Source organism: Calliphora vicina, chromosome 2 (assembly GCF_958450345.1).
Source record: "Calliphora vicina chromosome 2, idCalVici1.1, whole genome shotgun sequence".
In the NCBI taxonomy this organism is placed as follows: Eukaryota; Metazoa; Arthropoda; class Insecta; order Diptera; family Calliphoridae; genus Calliphora; species Calliphora vicina.
The window spans coordinates 132,243,866-132,260,654 of record NC_088781.1 but is presented as its reverse complement, the minus strand read 5'-3'; the positions used below and the strand labels follow the sequence as shown (position 1 = coordinate 132,260,654).

Genomic DNA, 16,789 nt, shown 5'->3' with positions numbered 1-16,789 from the left:
AGGAGAGGGTACAGAGGTGTGAACATGATCCTTTAGAAAGCTGCTTGTTTATTGAGCTTGGAAAATCCGCATGAAAGTCTTACTTCCAATCTTTATACCTATAACAGAAAACCGACAAGAAGCTCTCGGAAATAAGACCCGTTTCACCATCTAAGAATGAATTGAAGCAAAGGAAACTTTGGATTGAGAATAGTACAGTTCTGTATTTTTCCAAAACATTAAATGACAAAACCATACTGTTGTTCCTTTGCTCTTTTCTGAGTGTTAATTTATATTATTTGTTTAACGTTTTTTTAAAGCAATAAAATGGCGTTTGGCCGCTTTTTTCCCTTTTTTGCACTTGCTGTCATCCCATCAATCATATTTTTTTTTGGGAGAGACTTTTAGGTTGGGGCTACAAAAATTTTAATCTCCTGGTTGTCATAAACAAATTCAAAATCCGACAAAATGGCAAAAGGAAACCAGGAAAATATTTTTAATATTTTGTTGGAAGATTTTTTTCATTTATTTATCAATAAATATTGAAATGTTAGACAGCGAAAGAGAAAAAAGGAAATGGCAATTATTCATTTTTTGGAAAATGAAAATAAACAAGAAATAAATCATTTAACCATCATAGCAACATGATACAAATTTGACCATATGGTTTTTAATGTTCGATGTTTTTTTTTTTTCAATTTTCTATAATTGAGTAATCAACACTTTAAATAAATAAATAATGTGTACAAATTTGTGTATTTTTTTTGCAAACGCTGGCAATTATTGTTTAGAGGCGCTAGTTTTAGTTTTAATGACGGCACATTTTGAAATTTACCAATTGCAATTCCACAACAAATTAAAACAACCAAAACAGCTATATTCGGCTGTAACGAATCTTATATACCCTTTAAAAAATCCCGCATTTTGAAGTCATACAACCAATAAATCTGGATAATTAGGTAGCGTTGTTCAAGCCTCAATCTATTCATAATGATTTGCCAGAGTACTGAATATAAATGTCAAAAAGTGAGCGCTTTATGACAGTTCGCATTTGACAGTTAACCCTTTAAGTTATATTGGGCTCCAGAAAATATCCTTTATCTCAGCTATTTGTGGATCGATTTTCTCGATTTTAAATAACAAACGAACCGGCACTATAGCGGATATAATGATGTATTAATCATGTATGAAAATTATTTGGGGGCTGCGAAAAGTTGATTTCAACACACAGACGGACAATGAAATGAAAAATGTAGGAATTACAAATGGAATAACAAACTTATATGCCACTCATGGTGTAATTATATTAATGTTTAATGTGTAAAACACAAATGTATTTTATTATATAGTTTCATTTTAAATAATTTTTTTTTTATTTTTTGCAAAATCATTAAAAAAGCAGATCACATTTAATATGAAAGAAAAGCTTACATGGGCTTTTAAACAAAAAAAAAACAATAAGAAAACAATATAATGACAAGTGTGTTTAATTTCTTTTTTTTTGGAACAATTGAAATTTGAATTTAATTGTTGTCATTATTCAATTTTTTATACATTAACAGAGAAAAAAGGTAAACATTTCATGTGAAAACAAGTGAAAGTTTTTTTTGATTTTATTTATTTAATTCCAACTAAATGAGAGGAATATAAAATAGAACGGTTACTCGAGTACTCGTTCAAAATAAAATGTAATTTTACATTAAATTCTCGTAAAAATCAAGGAAACTGTTTTGTTAACATAAATAATGAGCTATTCATTGATTTTTAAATATTTATAAAACGGTTACTCGAGTACTCATTCAAAATAGAAGAGATATTTACAGCAATTTCTTGTAAAAATCAAAAGAACTTGTTTTATTAACATGATGTTGTAATGTTTTTTAATAAATAATTAGCTATCCATTGATTTTTAAATATTTATAAAATGGTTACTCGAGTACTCGTTCAAAATAGAAGGGAATTTCTCGTAAAAATCAAAGAAACTATTTATTAACATGATATTGTATGGTTTTTTAATAAATAATGAGCTATTCATTGATTTTTAAATATTTATAAAACGGTTACTCGAGTACTCGTTCAAAATAAAATTTAATTTTACAGCAATTTCTCGTGAAAATCAAAGAAACTGTTTTATTAACATGATGTTGTATGGTTTTTTAATAAATAATGAGCTATCGATTGATTTTTAAATATTTATAAAATGGTTACTCGAGTACTCGTTCAAAATAAAATTGAATTTTACAGCAATTTCTCGTAAAAATTAAAGAAACTGTTTTATTCACATGATGTTGTATGGTTTTTTTTAATAAATAATGAGCTATTCATTGATTTTTAAATATTTATAAAACGGTTACTCGAGTACTCGTTCAAAATAGAAAAGATTTTTATAGCAATTTCTCGTAAAAATCAAAGAAACTGTTTTATTAACATAAATAATGGGCTATTCATTGATTTTTAAATATTTATAAAACGGTTACTCGAGTGCTCATTCAAAATAGAATGGAGTTTTACTGCAATTTCTCGTAAAAATCAAAGAAACTTTTATATTTACACGCTATTGTATGTTTTTTTAATAAATAATGAGCTATTCATTGATTTTTAAATATTTATAAAACGGTTACTCGAGAACTCATTCAAAATAAAATGGAATTTTACAGCAATTTCTCGTAAAAATCAAAGAAACTGTGTTATTAACATAAATAATGAGCTATTCATTGATTTTTTAACATTTATAAAACGGTTACTCGAGTACTCGTTCAAAATAAAATTTAATTTTACAGCAATTTCTCGTAAAAATCAAAGAAACTGTTCTATTAACATGCTATTGTATGGTTTTGTAATAAATAAGAAGCTTATCCATTGATTTTTAAACATTTATAAAACGGTTACTCGAGTACTCGTTCAAAATAGAATGGAATTTTACAGTAATTTCTCGTAAAAATCAAAGAAACTGTTTTATTAACATAATATTGTATTGTTTTCTAATAAATAATGAAGTATACATAGATTTTTAAATATTTATAAAACGGTTACTCGAGTACTCGTTCAAAATAGAAGGGAATTTTACATTAAATTCTCGTAAAAATCAAAGAAACTAAAAAATAGAGCTATCCATTGATTTTTAAATATTTTTGAACCGGTTACTCGAGTAATCGTTCAAAATAAAATGGAATTTATCTATAATTTTTGCAAGAAATCAAACAACAATCTATTGTTTAATATAAAATATGGAAAAACTAATATTTAGTAGCATTTATAATCCGGTTACTCGATTATATTAAATGGGTAACCATTGCAATATTTAAACAAAATTTGTTAAAAACTATTATTTTGTATTTATTAAGATTTAATTTTAAATTTATTTCAAAAAAATAGAGTTATCCATTGATTTTTAAATATTTTTAACCGGTTACTCGAGTACTCGTTCAAAATAAAATGGAATTTATCTATAATTTTTGCAAGAAATTAAACAACAATCTATTATTTTAATATAAAATATGGAAACACTAATATTTAGTAGCATTTATAATCCGGTTACTCGATTATATTAAACGGGTAACCATTGCAATGTATTTAACAAAATTTGTTAAAAACCATTATTTTGTATTGGATTTTAATCAATAATGATGTATAGCTCAGGATTTAAAAAAAAATTATTTTAATAACATTGATTTTTAAATATTTATAAACCGGTTACTCGAGTACTCGTCCAAAATAAAATTTTATTTAACTATATTTTCTTCAAAAAAGTGGAAGAAACGGATGTTCTAATATAAAATAAGCAAATTTTGGTACTAAAAACCGGTTACTCGATTACATTATATGAGTAACCATCGCAATTTATTACATAAAAATGTTATGGATTTTAATTAATAATGCGCTAAATATCGATTTTTTTAAATATTTATAAAACGGATACTTGAGTACTTGTTGAAAATAAAATGGAATTTAACAAAAATTTCTTTAAAAAAATAAAACAAACAAAATAATAAATATAATTGATAACAAATTTTAAGACCGGTTACTTTTTCTAAAATAATATAATGGTTAACCGATTATATTAAACGGGTAACCGTTTGTAATTTATTAAATAAGCTTGTTAAGAAATATTATATGGGATTTTAATATATAATCAGATATAGTTTAATGATTTTAAAATATTTGTAAACTGGTTACTCGAGTACTCGTTATTGTATTATAGCTTAAATTAAATAATTTATTTATTTATGGCATTGAAATCACAAAGAATTTTGCAATTTCTGGCATAAATATTAAGTTAACAAATCTTATGTTTCCTTTTTTGATTAAGAAAAACAATAATAAATAAATCAAGGTCACAATTTCTTAAACAAAACATTGAAAATATACAAAAAAAACAAAATATTAAGAAATTTACCTTCTTTTGTTAAACGTTGAATATATATAAATGTTTATTATTCCCAACCAAAACTCTGCAGGCCTGCAATTATTTATTTATCTGGTAATTTTTGTAGATTATTAAATTTGCTTTATTTCTATTTTTTTGGGTTTGTTTATTTATTATTTCATTTAATAGATTATAAACACATATAAGCTGTTAATAAATGACTTTTTTCATTAAATTAATGAATATTTATTTAAGTTATTTTTTTTTGTAACACAAACTATAAAATTTCTTATAAATCACTTAAAATAAAATTTAAACAACAGGTTTGACAAAACACTAAATTAAATTGAAACATTTAAAACAAAAACAAAACAACTCTTACAAAATAATCGGCCACAAAATTAAAAAAAAAAAAACATTTTATGGTTTTTTTTTTCTTGGATAAAAACTTATAAAAGAAACACATATTTTTGATTGACACTGACCTCGTTTCAAGAAAACAAAAAATTTTATATTAAAAATGTACAAAAAACATTTTTCATTTTTATATTTTTTTGCTCACTCAAGTGAACACAAGCACTAATTAAAGGGCAACAGAAAATTCAAAATGTATTAAATTTTATTACAATACAAATTTGTTCATAAATTTTTATGATTTTTTGTTAATAAATGTTAAAATAATGCCCGAAAATTGCCCTATAAAATGCAATTTATTTAAAAAAAAATTTATTTTTTTATTAGTTATAAAATTATTTAGAGCAAATCATTTATTTCATGGCATTTTGGTTTTAATTATGGTCGTTTAGGATTTCACTAAACACTATAAGACTAAATTTATAAACCGGTTACTCGAGTACTCGTTTGAAATTTAAAATTTTACTGCATATTCTTAAAATAAAATCCATCCAACTCTTAGCTTAATATAAAATATAGAGAAACTAGTATTTTTCAACAAAATAAAAACCGGTTACTCGATTATATTAAACGAGTAACCATTGTAATTTAATGTATAAAAATGATGAGAACATTATATTTAAACAGATTGTAATAAATAATGCACAAACAAAGATTTTTATATAAAATAAAACCGGTTACTCGATTAAATTAAACGAGTAACCATTGTAATTTGGAGCATAAATTTGTTTAGAATATTATAATTTATCAGATTGCAATAAATAGGCAATAATAATAAATTTATAAAGATTTTTATATATCTATGACTACATATTTATAAACCGGTTACTCGAGTACTTGTTCAATATTTAAAATTTGACTGCATATTCTTTAAAAAAATCCAATTATTTGTTATTTTAATATAAAATATAGAGAAAATAATATTTGGTAACATAATAAAAACCGGTTACTCAATTATATTAAACGAGTAACCATTGCAATTTAGTTAATAAAAATTTTGAAAACATTATATTTTAACATTTTGTAATAAATAATAAGCTAAACCACGAATTTTATACAAAATAAAAACCGATTACTCGATTATATTAAACGAGTAACCATTGCAATTTAGTGCATAAAATTGTTGAGAACATTATATTTTTATCAGATTGTAATAAATAATGCAATAAATAAAGATTTTTAAATATTTATAAAGATTTGTATACATTTATTTATAAACCGGTTACTCGAGTACTCGTTGAAAATTTAAAATTTTACGGCATATTCTTAAAAAATCCAAACCAACTGTTTTTTTTAATATAAAATAAAGAGAAACTAATATTTTTAAACAAAATAGAAACCGGTTACTCGATTATATTAAACGAGTAACCATTGCAATTTAGTGCATAAAATTGTTGAGAACATTATAGAATATGTGTAAGAAAGAGGATTTAATGTGGTATTTTTACAAAAAGTTAGCTATTGAATGCATTTTAAGTATTTATAAAACGATTACTCGAGTACTCGTTTAAAAAATATTATTTTATTTTGCTTAAATAATGATTAAATTACGATTTAAATAGTTTCAACATAAAACTTTACAAAATTTTGTATTTTAAAAGAAATTTTAAACCGGTTACTCGATAATTAAAATTTGGTAACCGCTATATTTCATCACAAAATAATAAAAAAAAATTGAATTAATATGTTATTTTCACAAAAACTAAGCTATTGAGTGCATTTTAAATATTTATGAAACGGTTACTCGAGTACTCGTTTAAAAATATTATTTGTTTTTTATTTAAATAATGATTAAAATACAATTTAAATAGTTTCAACATAAAACTTTACAAAATTTTGCATTTTAAAGGAAATTTTAAACCGGTTACTCGATAAAAAAAATTTGGTAACCGCTATATTTCATCACTAAATCATGTAAAATAGTTGAATTAATATCTTATTTTCACAAAAACTCATCTCTTAAATGCATTTGAAATATTTATGAAACGGTTACTCGGGTACTCGTTTGAAGAATATTACAAATCTGTGTTTAAATAATGTTAAAATATGTTTTAAATAGTTTAACCATAAAACTTTACAAAATTTTGTATTTTAAAGGAAATTTTAAACCGGTTACTCGATAATAAAAATTTGGTAACCGCTATATTTCATCACAAAATAATAATAAAAAAAGTTGAATTAATATGTTATTTTCACAAAAACTAAGCTCTTAAATGCATTTGAAATATTTATGAAACGGTTACTCGAGTACTGGTTTAAAAAATATTATTTTTTTTAAATAATGATTAAAATACAATTTTAATAGTTTAAACCTAAAACTTTAAAAAAATTTTCATTTTAAAGGAAATTTTAAACCGATTACTCGATAAAAAAAATTTGGTAACCGCTATATTTCATCACTAAATCATGTAAAAAAGTTGAATTAATATGTTATTTTCACAAAAACTAAGCTCTTAAATGAATTTGAAATATTTATTAAACGGTTACTCGAGTACTCGTTAAAAAAATATTTTTTTTTTATTTAAATAAAATAGTTTAAATAGTTTAAACATAAAACTTTACAAAATTAAGCATTTTAAAGGAAATTTAAAACCGGTTACTCGATAATAAAAATTTGGTAACCGCTATATTTATAAACAGGTGATCTACAAAACTTCAATAATGTAGTTACATTTACAATTGCTTTTGCATAAAAAACAAACTAAGAATAAACAGCGATTTTTACTAAAAATTTATTGAAAAATCTGCAGGTCAAAATCAAATGGATTGGTATGGAAATGTGGTTTAATATAAATATAAATCTTCATTGTTATGAATTTTGGCAGACTATTTTGTTTATGTTTTGAATTGTTTTGTTTATATTTTTGTGGAATTTTTTGAAACAAAGTGGAATTTTTAATAAATTTAATTTACATTATTCAATATTTATTTATCAAATTTATATTATTCCTAATGTGTTTTATTTATTATCAATTCCTCAATGTCAAAGGAAAGTTATTATTTTCTTAAAAACATTTAAGTATAGTAATAGTAATTTAGGTTTTGTTTTAATTTTTAATAATTTTCAAACAAATTTAGTTTTTTTAATCATTTATTTCAACATTTTTCATGGATTTTTTTTACAATTCAGAATTTTTTCAAATTTATTTATGTTTGATCATGTTGTGAGATTTTTTTGCAATAAATTTTTATTTTTAAATTTCCAAAAAATTTTTGATAATTTTTTTCAGATTTTTTTTAACATTATTGTGAGATTTCTTTTAATAAATTTATATTTTTTTGTAAAAAATTTTTTATTTAATAATTTTTATTTTTGATAAAAATTTTAATTATTTCAAAATTTTCTAAAAAAAAGTTTGAGAATTTTTCCAGATTTTTTGTTAACATTGTTGAGAGGTTTCTTTTGAAAAATTTTTATTTTTAAAAAATTTTGTTTGTGCTATTTAAATTTATTTCAATATTTTCTAAAACAGTATCAGTAATTCATTCATTTTTAATATTCTTCAAGTTTGAAAGAAGTTTCTTTATACTCCTACATTTTTTAATATTTTTTAAATCGTTTCTTTTTGTTGTTGTTGTTTTCGATTCTTTAATACTTTTTATAAATTTTTTTATTTTAATTTTTTTCTTTTAAATAATTTATTAAATTTTTATAATATTGCACAATTGTATTCCTTTTTTGTAACATTTTTTATTTGATTATATTTTTTATTATGTATTTAACATTCTTTTATTATTGTTATTTATACAAATTTTATTTAAATTTATTATTTTCCAGTTTCAACCATATTTTATTGTTTTATACATATTTAATTTTTCTGTATTATTTTAAATATTTTTTATTAATTTCTTACATTACATATATTATTTTTACTTTATTTTTTAAGTGAATTTAGTATTATTTTCAAATTTTAAACTCATTTTTTATTAAATGTTTTTGTTTAATTTTCAGTATTTCTTATTTTAAAATTTCTTTATTTTTTTAATTATAAAAATATATTTTTCTTATTATGTTCCGTTTTTCTATTTAATTTTCTATTATTTTATTTCAGATTTTTTGGGGTTTTTTATTTTGTTATTTCAAGTAAAACCATTTCCCTTTAATTTCTTCAAGTATTCAAATATGTAATTCACTTTTAATTTACCTTTAAACAAAAAAAACAATACACTTTAACGTTTAAATCTCGTAATATTTACATTAAACACTCGCGCTCACTCTAAAATAAATTTCTTATGAATTTTACGTTCCTTTTTTTTATAACCCGCCTTTTCGTTTTCGTGTTTAAAGTATGACTAAAATGTGCGATTTCATTGAATATTGTCTAAAGGCCCTATTAACAGAGAAACGACAACAACAACAGCACATGGAGCAGAAGCAGAAGCAAAAGAAAACAAAAATTCACTTGTTTTAAATTTATAAGTGTGAGAGTGGAGTGTAAAATAGATGGCAGCCCCCATTTCAAACAGCTACAAACAAAACAACAACAACAACACTGTTACACACAAACAGGCGAATGAGCAACACACTCATACACAAAATTGTAATAACAAACTTAAGAAGAAGAAAATAATATTAAAAAAAAACAAAAATAAAATCACATACAAAAACAACAACAACTCTTAAGATATATAATGTTGTAAAATGATCATGTTATTCACCGATTTAATACGACTACGAGTCGTATGAACAATCAACAATAACATCATCATCGTCATCAATAACAGACAACAACAAGAACAACATCAACTTCATCGTCATCATCTAGTTGTGTAAAGAAGAGACACAAAAAAATATGTATGATAAAAAAAACAACAACAACAAAAACGAAATAATTTTTTTTTGTGAATGCTGTTCACACATATTGAATAAATTTCATATTTTTATTGTTGTCGTTCGTTTTATTTGTTGTTTTTTCTATATAATGAGAGAGAGAATGGCATGAAACGTAATAATAATAATTTACATTAACGAAACACTCATACGTACTCGCACACAAACTTACAAACGCCGAATAAATTCATTTAATGGCTGGTCCACATGTGTTTTAAATACTTTTTTACTACAATTTACTGCATAATTTCTAAAAAAATGCCGCCATTATTAATACATTCAAGTATTTTAATTATTTATTAATCATTATATACGTTTAATTTGTTAATAAAAACTATGTAGAAATATTTTTCAAAAAAGAGAAGGAACTTGTTGCAAAATTTTTTAAAAAAAAAATTCTTTTGTTAAGAAACCGCAAACATTTTTGTGATAAAAAGTAAAAAAAAATTAAAAGAATTCTTTACATTCATATACTTCACATATTATGAATAAAAATAAATAATTTACGATAAATATTTGCGGTTTTATAAAAAAAAAAACTTTTACAACAATTTCCTTCTTCTTTAAGAGTTAGTTAGACCCACTTTTCGACAGTTCTCATATAAAAATTATATTAATTGGATGTAAATCGTTATGAAAAACGATAACCAGAGATTGTGAAAATGGGGCAAATGGGGTATTTTAAACATTTTATTAAATAATTGCTCGATTAATAGTAAAATTTCTGTATAATAAATTGCTTTTTGGTTCTTAAACGAGATTTAGATTAATAAAATAATATCCGAATAACATAATTGTACTTTATTAAAGTTACTTTTAAACGAGTAACCGGTTACTCGTTGATAATAAACTGTCAACCGCTGTAATTCATAGCTTAAACATGTTATTAACATTATTTTATATTGGATTTTTATTAATAATGAGCAAATCTTTGATTTTTATACGCTTAAAAAGTGGTTACTCGAGTACTGGTTAAAATTAAAAAGCGTTTCTTTAACAAAAAATCAAACAAACTCTGGTTTAAACATAAAATAGCTAAAAATTACAACCTTGTAAAGAATTAAATAACGGTTACTCAGTTAATATAACCGGGTAACCATAGTAATTTATAACATAAACATGTTATTAACATTAATTTATATTGAATTTTTATTAATAATGAGAAAATCCTTGATTTTTATACACTTTAAAAGTGGTTACTCAAGTACTCGTTAAAAATAAAATACGACTAACAATTTTTTTCCCTGAAAAAAATAATAAAGCTCTTGTTTTAACATAAAAAAGCTAAAATTACAACATTGTAGGGAATTAAAAACCGGTTACTCGATTAATATTAACGGGTAACCGTAGTAATTTATAACTCAAACATGTTATTAACATAATTTTATGCTGTATTTTAATAAATATTAAGATATTTATTAATTTTTAAATATTTATAAAACGGTTACTCGAGTACTTTTTAAAAATAAAATGGAATTTTACTACATTTCCTGAAAAAAAATCAATCAAGTTACTGTTTTAATATACAATACTGCAAATACTAGTATTTTTTAGCAAACAAAAAAACGGTTACTCGAATAAAATAACCGGGTAACCGTTTTAATTTATTACCTACAAATGTTATTAACATGATTTTATATTGGATTTTAATAAATAATAACTGATTGAATGATTTTAACATACTTACAAAATGGTTACTCTTAAAATAATATTGAGTAACCGCTATATTTTGTAAGATAAAAAGGCTAAAAATAAGATTTAATACCGAATTTTCATAAATAATGAACTATTTCAATAATAATAAGCTATTGATTGATTTTTACACATTTAAAAAACGGTTACTCTGAAAATAATATCGAGTAACCGCTATATTTTATTAGATAAAAAGCCTCCAAATCAAGATTTAACACAGAATTTTTGTAAAGAAAGAACTATTTTAATAATAATAAACTATAGATGGATTTTTACATACTTACAAAACGGTTACTTTTAAAATAATATCGAGTAACCGCTATATTTTTTTAGATAAATAGGCTAAAAATAAGATTTAATATAGAATTTTTATAATGTAAGGTCTCTGGAAGATTTTCTAAGTATAAATTAAATGGTTACTCGAGTACCCGTTTAAATAATTTTACAATTTCTTATTTATATAATAATAAACATTCGCTTTATATAGTTTAAATAATAAATATTGAGAAATTATTTTTTTTACAACTTTTAAAATGGTTACTCTTGAAATATAAAGGGGTAACCACTTTATTTTATTAGATAAAAAGGCTAAAAATAAATTTAATTACACATTTTCGCTACAAAAATGTTATAGATTTTTTTTGAAACTTATAATTAAACGGTTACTCGAGTAATCATTTAAGTTAGAGTACAAAATTTGGTTTAAATAATAATAAACAGTCGTTATAAATAGCTAATATAATTAATATTTAGCAATTTAAATTTTTTCCAAAAATTTTAAATCGGTTACTTTGAAAATGTTAACGGGTAACCACTATATTTTATTAGATAAAAAGTCTTAAAATAAGATTAAATTAAACATTTTCGCTACAAAAGTGCTATAGATTTTTTTTGAAACTTTTTATTAAACGGTTACTCGAGTAATCATTTAAGTTAGAGTACAAAATTTGGTTTAAATAATAATAAACAGTCGTTATAAATAGCTAATATAATGAATATTGAGAAATTTAAATTTTTTCATAAAATTTTAAATCGGTTACTTCTGAAATATTAACGGGTAACCACTTTATTTTATTAGATACAAATGCTATAAATACTATTTAATAACACATTTCTTTACAAAAAAGTACTATTGATTGTTTTCAATCATTTTTGAAATGGTTACTCGAGTAATCGTTTAAAATATTAGCGGGTAACCGTTATTTTATTATATAAAAAATGCTAGAAATACGATTTAATAACTCATTTCCTTAAATAAAAAATACTATTAATTGTTTTTCAGTATTTTTGAAACGGTTACTCGAGTAATCGTTTAAGTTTTATTACATATTTTTGATTAAAAAATGTTATAAATAGTTAGGTCATGAAATATTCAAAAAAAAATTATTTAAAAATAAATTTCTAAATGGTTACTCATTTAAAAAAATCGGGTAACCGGTTTATTTTAGCAGATACAAATTAAAAAAAACATGAGTTATTCATAGAATTTTCATAACAATTATGGTAGTGACTGTATTTTCATAACTTATGCAATTATCAAACGGTTACTTGAGTACTCGTTTAACTAAAAATACAAAAATAAGATTAAAAATATGGTTTAAATGGAAAAATAATTTAATTTAAATAAAAAAGCATTATTTTTTAATGAATTTTTATCAAAAATAAAAGTAATTAATTCATGGTTACTCGAGTACTCGTTTAACAAAAACTAAATATTTCTTTTAAAGTTTATAATTTAAAAAAATACGCTTTTTTGAGTTTTTGTTTTAAATTTGAATTCCAAGCCTGATTTTACATTTTATCTTCATTTCAATCAATCAATTTAAAAATTTAGAAAACTTTGTACTTTTTCTACCCACTTTAATGTTTATTATTTTGTGGCAGTACTTTAAATTGAGTTTAATAATGAAATTTAAATGAAATTGAAAGTTTCTAAAACGAAATTTCACTTTCTGTTTTTTTATTATCTTTAAAAGAAGACACAAAAAAGAAGAAAAAAAAAACGGCTCTAAAATAAAAACGTTTCAGAATTCTTAATAAAGTTATTCGAAACAGCGAAAAATTAACTCATGCAAATGAAATTTTTTAAATTTTAAATGTGTTTATTTTTATTTATTTTTTAATATTTTTAATATGTAGCAAACAGCCAGTAGCTGGTTGTGTAGCACATCAGCAACATACAAAGTAATAAATGTTTTGAATATGTCATGGTTAGCGAAAGTTTTTTTCTCAGTTTTTTTTTATGGTTTGTTTTTGATTGAAACCCCCATTTTTCAAAACCTCCCAAACCCCTAAACTATGAACACAAAATACCACAAAAAAACATGCTGTAAATTAAAAAATATATTAAAAAAAAGATGAAACTTTAGCAATATAAAAACAAAATATTGTTGTGTTTTCGTTATAAACACATAAATTTCTTAATATTCATTCAAAAAAACTTTTTAATATAAATATTTGAACTAAAAAAACTATGACTAAATTCAAAACATACAAAACTATTTGATGATGAATATATTATTTTAAATACATGCGAGTTAAACAATATTTATGCCAAATTATTCACACAGCATTTATTCATTTATTGTTGAAAAAAAAATATGCAAAATAAATGTTCAAACACAGACAGATTAAACAATTTTTATAGAGATGGTTTGTTTGAAATAATTCACAACCAAAAGCTATTAAATGGGGTTTAAATTAAAACCAGAACGGATGATTCAACGCAATTGTTATTAAAATTTAATTTTCTTCAAAAAAATGTTAAAATCAATAACGAGTACTCGAGTAACCGGTTCAAAATTATATGAGTAACCATCTAAAATGATAACCAGAATGTATGATTTAACACACAATTGTTGTTATAAAATTAATTTTCTTCAAAAATGTTAAAATCAATAATGAGTACTAGAGTAACCGGTGGAAAATTATATGAGTAACCGTTTCAAATGAAAACCAGAACCCATGATTCAACATAATTGTTGTTATAAATTAAATTTTCCTCAAAAATGTTAAAACCAATAACGAGTACTCGAGTAACCTGTGGAAAATTATATGAGTAACCGTTTTAAAAGAAAACCATAATGTATGAATTCAAATCAATTATTGTTATAAATTTAATTTTCTTCATAAAATTTTAAAATAACGAGTACTCGAGTAACCGGTGCAAAATTATATGAGTAACCTTTTTAAATTAAAACCAGAACGTATGATTCAGCACAGAATTGTTGTTATAAATTAAATTTTCTTCAAAAATGTTAAAATCAATAATGAGTACTCGAGTAACCGGTGGAAAATTATATGAGTAACAGTTTCAAATAAAAACCAGAACCCATGATTCAACATAATTGTTGTTATAAATTAAATTTTCCTCAAAAATGTTAAAACCAATAACGAGTACTCGAGTAACCGGTGCAAAATTATGAGTAACCGTTTAAAATGATAACCAGAATGTATGATTCAGCACAGAATTGTTGTTATAAATTAAATTTTCTTTAAAAATGCTAAAATCAATAATGAGTACTCGAGTAACCGGTGGAAAATTATATGAGTAACCGTTTTAAAAGAAAACCAGAATGTATGGATTCAAATCAATTGTTGTTATAAAATTAATTTTCTTAAAAAATTTTAAAATCAATAACGAGTACTCGAGTAACCGGTGGAAAATTATATGAGTAACCGTTATAAATGAAAACCAGAATGTAAAATTTAACGCAATTTTGCTGTTATAAATTTACTTTTAATCAAAAATGTTAAAATCAATAACTAGTACTCGAGTAACCGGTGGAAAATTATATGAGTAACCGTTATAAAGGTTGACAAAATTTTAAGTAATGTCTACATTTCTTGCAAGATTACAAGAACTCTGGTAACCGATAATTACAGTTTACTTAAGTAAAAAACAGTAACGGGTACTCGTTACTGGAAAATTATATGAGTAACCGTTTAACGATTGACAAAATGCAAAGAAATTTCTACATTTCTTGCAAGATTTTAAGAAGAAAGTTTATACGAACTTAAGTAGTCGATAATTACAGGTTATTTATGTAAAAAAACAGCAACGGTTACCCGAGTAACCGTTGATAAACAGTTGAGTAAAGTGAAGCATTTAATGATATTCCCAGAAATTCAATCAAGTATTGCACAATTATAAGTGGAAATATGAATTACTCGAGTAACCAATTATTACTGGTTACTTTAAGCGAGTAACCGAGTAAAACAGATGAGTAATCGTTCAACATTTGATGAAATTTCCAGAAATATAGTCAATTCTTGCTCAATTATAAGTGAAAATAAGAAATACTCGAGTAACCGATTATTACTGGTTACTTTAATCGAGTAACCGAGTTGAGTAATGGTTTAGCACTTGATGAAATTTTCAGAAATTTAAAATATTAGTGGAAATAAGAAATACTCGAGTAACCGATTATTATTGGTTACTTTAATCGAGTAACCGAATAAAACAGTTGAGTAATCGTTTAACGTTTGATGAAATTTCCAGAAATTTTATAAATTATTGCTAAATTTTAAGTGAAAATAAAAACTACTCGAGTAACCGATTATTACTGGTTACTTTAATCGAGTAACCGAGTAAAACAGTTAAGTAATCGTTTAACATTTGATGAAATTTTCAGAAATTTAATAAATTCTTGCTTAATTATAAGTGAATATCAGAAATACTCGAGTAACCGATTATTACTGGTTACTTTAATCGAGTAACCTAGTAAAATAGTTGAATAATCATTTAACATCAATTGATATTTTCAAAAATTTAATCAATTATTAGTGAAAATAAAAAATTCTCGAGTAACCGATTATTAGTGGTTACTTTAATCGAGTAACCGAGTGAAACAGTTAAATAATCGATTATTAAAAAATAATACTACTAAATATTACTATAAAAAAAACTTTTAACAAAATGTATGACTAAAAAAATGTGGTTACTTAAGTAACCGTTTATTTGTAAGTGAATAAGAGGCAGTTTTTATTGAAAAAATATGTTAACAATTATTAAATATACATGTTTACCTATAATACTAACACAAATACCTTAAATGGTTACTTTAATCACTGAGTAACCACTTTAGATTCTCAAGTAACCGGTTATTCGATGTTATTACAAACTGCAAAATGTGTTTTCAGCCAAAATTATTACAATACAAAGTTTTAAATTAAAATTTATGATAAAAAAAAAATTATGGTTACTTAAGTAACCGCTTGTTAAAAAAGAGTAAAATGCTAATTGTTGATAGGAAAACGTTTAAAATTATGTATTGAATATTTTGTTAGCATTATTTTTTATTGAAATTACTTAAAAGGTTACTTAATGAAACGAGTAACCGCTTTAAATACTCAAGTAACCGGTTATTTAATATTGTTATTAATTTAAAAATATTTTAATAGTAGATACAATTACAATATAATTTTTTTTAACAAAATGTATCATCATAATATAGTGGTTACTTGAGTAACCTGTTTAGATTTTAAAGTAACCGGTTACTCAAAAT

At 23.0% G+C, this 16,789-nt stretch overlaps 1 protein-coding gene across 3 annotated transcripts in view; it reads right to left on the bottom strand.

Annotated features, from left to right (window-relative positions):
* Positions 1–16,789, bottom strand: part of CdGAPr (GTPase-activating protein CdGAPr) — a 174,109-nt gene that overhangs the window by 58,578 nt on the left and 98,742 nt on the right. The window contains exons 1-2 of one of the 3 annotated variants that reach the window (XM_065501801.1): positions 8,957–9,116; positions 4,376–4,566 (exon numbers count right to left, since the gene is read on the bottom strand). The exons of the other annotated variants lie outside the window; for them this stretch is intronic. The gene's annotated coding sequence lies outside the window, so the exon portion shown is untranslated. Of the gene's footprint in view, positions 1–4,375; positions 4,567–8,956; positions 9,117–16,789 lie in introns of those variants that run through there. 3 annotated transcript variants of the gene reach the window in all.